We start from the raw sequence: 4,615 nt of genomic DNA, 5'->3' as shown, positions 1-4,615 counted from the left end.
TTCTCAGTGGGGGTGTTTGAAGAGGGGAGAAGGAAGAGAATCTGGAATTCAAAATTTTAAAAACAAATGTTAAAAAAAACTGTTTTGTACATGCAGCCAGGAAATAAGATATATAGGCAATGGGGTATAGAAATCCACTTTGCCCTACAAGAAAGTGGGGGGGGGGGACATAAGAGAGTGCACATTGGGGGAAGGGGTATTCAGTATGCTTGTCATCTTGGGGTGGGGGTAGGGGAGAGATGGGAAGAAAATCTGTAACTCAAATTTTTGGGAAATGAATGCTGAAAACTTAAAATAATAAAAAAAAAAATCCAATAATAACACCTAACTAGCATTTATGTAGTCTTACCATGTACCAAGCACTCTGTTAAGTTCTTTACAATTATTTTCTCATTTGATTCTCACAAAACCCTGGAACATAGAGTATTGCTCTTATCCCCCTTTTACAGAAGAAAAAAATGAAGGTAAATGGGGTTAAATGACTTGCCTAGGGTTACACCACTTGTGAATGTCTGAAGCTAGATTTGAACTCATGCCTTCCTGATTTCAAGTCCCCTGCTTTAGCCACTGTACCACCTAGCTACATGATGGACAAAACTCCCCCGGGTCAGTTTCATCCCAGGTAAGATCATAAATACCTTTTGGACTGACTTATTACTGCAATAGCATTGTACATTATTTGAGGAATGTGAAAGCTTGGCACATGGTCATTACTCTGTTCTTCAAAGAAGAAGCAATCTAATGGGGAAGCTAAATTAAAAAAAGACCCTTCCATTAATTTCACAAGGCAGCCCTCTCTCATCTTCCTCCATCCACTGGGCTGATTGTAACATTCAGAGTTACTATATGGCACTGCTTATGGGCAGCTGTTGGCATTTTCTATTGCATGGTGGATTGTTGACTTAACAGTACTGACACTTTTACTTGGATTCACCCGGAGATTTTATGCAATAGATCAAAGCCAACTTTACAATCTCAAGACATTCCACCTCATGCTGGAAATTCCACTACTACAACAGAAGTGCCGCACAATTATTTTCAAGTTAATATTAATATCACCAGATATTGGAATTGGTTTACAACTGCAGCATAATGCATGATAATCATTGAAAGTATTTGTCTTCTCTGTCCATTGCGGTTAGACAGGTCTTTTCCAATAGCTCCCACCTCATGTCTGCTCATTCATATATAAATTGTCATGTTACATTCATAACAGATTCTGATACAAACAAGAATGATAAAAATACAAAATTTGAAAGAGAACATTATATGGTGAGATCTTGTATGGAAATAATGGGAGGTCTTACAGAAGCTACCACAAGAGAGTTCTAATTTTTATAAAGGTATCTACAAAGTGAAGGCAGTTTTGGCAAGGCCTATATTTAACTGGAGAAAATATGGAGGGTTTCTTGAAGGGCTTCTAAGGGGAATAGAATAGAGGGGTTATGCCACTGAAACTACTCTAAAGGAAGTGAAATATATCATATACTCCACTGCCCATAGTTTTCTATTTAAGCTACCTACCCATAAGGGTTGGCAGGCAGCTATATGTGTCATATGGACTCTGTTTAATAGTTGTGGCACTGTGTAAACCGGAAGGGACAATATTTTAATCAAAGCAATGTTGAAGTTAACATGATCATGAAAATAACAATACATTGTGATTCCTAATTTTCATCCCCACCTAAGAGTAGGCAGGTTCAATGCATAGAGGATTGGGCTCAGAACCAGGAATATGTGAATTTAAATTTGTCCTTAGAAACTCACTAGGTGTGTGACTCTGGACATGACATTTAACCTCTGTTTGTCCCAGTTTCCTTATCTGTAAAATGGGAATAAATAATAGCACATACTTATAATAGTTATTGTGAGAATTAAGTGAGATAATATTTATAAAGCACTTAGCACAGTACCTGGTATCCAGAAGACATTTAATAAATGCCTGTTTCCTTCCTTCCTGGGATAGTCATTCCATGTTTAGTTTTGGGAGGAGATGGTTGCAATAGCAATAATAATGGGGGAAATATGGTTCAAAGTTTTGGGAAGTTGGAATTTTATAACCATTATTGGTTAAAAACAAAACAATAATAAATGTCCCAAATCTTCCAGGCTCTTAGATTCTAGCCACTCCTGGATAATAAGAAACACTTCCATATCCTTGTGGGAAAGATGGGAATTGGAACCTGGACAGAGACACTATGAAGCCATACATCTAGTCTTTCCATTCACTAGTCTAGATGTTCTAAAAGAAGGCACTGCCTACACATTATGGCAGAGTAAAGTCAAGAGAAAGTCTGAGTGAATGTAGGATCAAATCAACTCTTAGCAAATTACCATAGGATTACTATCTTCCCATTTGATAAGGGAACAAGGATGGGGTTAAGATTGGGTGCAAGACACTCACAGGTCCTTTCTGTGAAGGGAATTTGTTAAAAAAAATAAAAATCCTAATATTTCATAAAAATATACAAAACTCAGAGAGCCATTCAGTCACAAGTAACCTGGAATTTTATATATAGATGAGAACATTTTTAAAACATATCACAAGCTGAAAATTCATGAAGGCTATCTTGTTCTCACAGATATTTCTTCACAATCAGACTTCCCCAGGTCTTTTGTATTTTTGTCCAAAGCTAACTCTTGACATATCATGGTATATAAGTTGGAAATATCAGACCATCCTTTTGCCAGTGAGAAGGGGTACCATGACAAGTTTTTCTTCTTTGCAATGGCTGCAGTGGACAATTTAGGATTATTGTATCGGTGAGATTAAGCAGAAAAAAAAGTTGTAGAAGGGCTGCAAATCGTTGGTCTGGACCTGGGTAAGTGGGAATTATTATAACAAGGGGCTTTTGTGGGTTTAGAATCATTGCTCCCAATACAATAAGAGTTTCAGGAAATGAAATCAAGTAACAAGGAATGGAAAAATGCCTTTGGCTAGACTAAGCACTTTATAAGTGTAACACACAAATCACAGCTAAAAAAATGAAAATTAGTTCAATCAGGTAGCTGCCAGCATGAAGGAATTAACTTAAGCAGGTCTAAACATAAATCACTCCCTAATACAATTTTGCTTAGAGGTTAAATGCCTTTCCTTATTTTAGGGCTTACTTATTTTAGGCCTGCAGAAGGAAAGATATTAGAAACATGAATGCATTTATGTGCTCCACAAACACCATCCCTATCACAGTGGGCACTCATATTTTTCACAGGAGGAGATTTAAAACAATAGAGAGGGGGGAGGGAAAGGGAGCAAAGAAAGAATGCTATACAATTGGGTAGATTTGTACAAAAATTTCAAAAATTCCCCAATCTAAGGATTCCTGCAAGGGTATCAACAAGACAACTTCACAGGATAATAACAGCATATAAAAGCAGTCAAAATTCATTCTCATCACAATTTATAAATCCCCATTAATAAAGATTGTATCTGACTTGCTTTTGAGTCATATATTTTATCCCTTTTTAGTTTCAATGCAACAAATTGTGGGGACAAGAGAGCTCTTTTTTTCCTGCATTTTTACTTTATATTGTTTCTAGTTTTCTCTCCTCCCTAATTGGTCATATTAAAAAATTTACAAAAAACCGAAACAACAAAATGTGCTTTCATTATTCAATCAGATATTTCTGAGAAGCTTCATTTATGAAAAATTCACATTTAAAAATGAATCTAATTGGGGTTGGAGACAAGATGGCCGAGTAAAAATAGGACCTCTGCATGGCTCTGGCTCCCACCACCTCCAATACATGCAAAAAATGACTCTAAACAAATTTTAAACTAAAGAACCCACAAAGTGACAGAGAGAAATAAATCTCCAGCTGAAGGTAGGCAGTAAGGCCAATAGGAAGGGTCTATTGCAATCATTCAATCATCCTAAATGAGGCTTGCCTCCTTAAGGGACACAAAATACAAAAGTCAAAGTACTTCACCCCTGAGTAATACATTCATTTAGTCAATCACAGAGTCCTTAATTCAATCACAAAGTACAATCACAAATAAATTACACAAGTCAGCAGATAGGGCTTCTAGCTGTCTGACCATTACATCCATAACTAGTTAATTACCATAGAGATAAGCACCAACATCTGGGTTTTCAAAGCCAGGGGCTCAACTGCTGCCCAGTCTTATCTAGCCAAATCACACAACTCTTCCCAAAGTGAATCCCAAAGCAAAACCTCACATCAGGGTCAGTCACTACTCAGTAATCCTGGAGAGTTCTAATCATCTTGACCCAAAAAAGGTAGGCTCTCAGATTTCCTGGATCCCCTTCCATGGTCACAGCTCCTACCTGGATTTATCAAACTGTCACATGGATTCAATGTCAGACAGCTCCCCCTTGTCCAGCTCTATGTGCAGGTCCTGTAACATGCTGAAGCTCACAGCATCCAGTCTACCTTAAATCCTTCACAGTCTTTGTTCCAGGGAAGTCAAGGCTTAACAAAGCCACAAACAGGTTCATCCAAGTACCAGCATCACAGTCATGCTTCCCCAATCTTTCACAGCTTTAGCTGTCCTTGGAAGACTTCAGCATCTCCCAGGAGAAGCTGGTAGCTCCTCAGAAGAAGCTCCAGCTAGTTCCCAGATTCAAAATCACTTCACCCTGGTTCTCAAAAT

At 37.7% G+C, this 4,615-nt stretch overlaps 1 pseudogene; it reads left to right on the top strand.

The window, feature by feature from the left end:
* Window positions 1–587: 587 nt before the first annotated feature.
* Window positions 588–4,615, top strand: part of LOC138158361 (rRNA 2'-O-methyltransferase fibrillarin pseudogene) — a 15,972-nt pseudogene continuing 11,944 nt past the window's right edge.

This window comes from Petaurus breviceps, unplaced genomic scaffold (genome assembly GCF_028583685.1).
Source record: "Petaurus breviceps papuanus isolate PSGF00001 unplaced genomic scaffold, PetGlider_PUasm1.0 174, whole genome shotgun sequence".
NCBI classification, from domain to species: Eukaryota; Metazoa; Chordata; class Mammalia; order Diprotodontia; family Petauridae; genus Petaurus; species Petaurus breviceps.
This window is presented reverse-complemented; position numbering and strand designations above follow the sequence as displayed.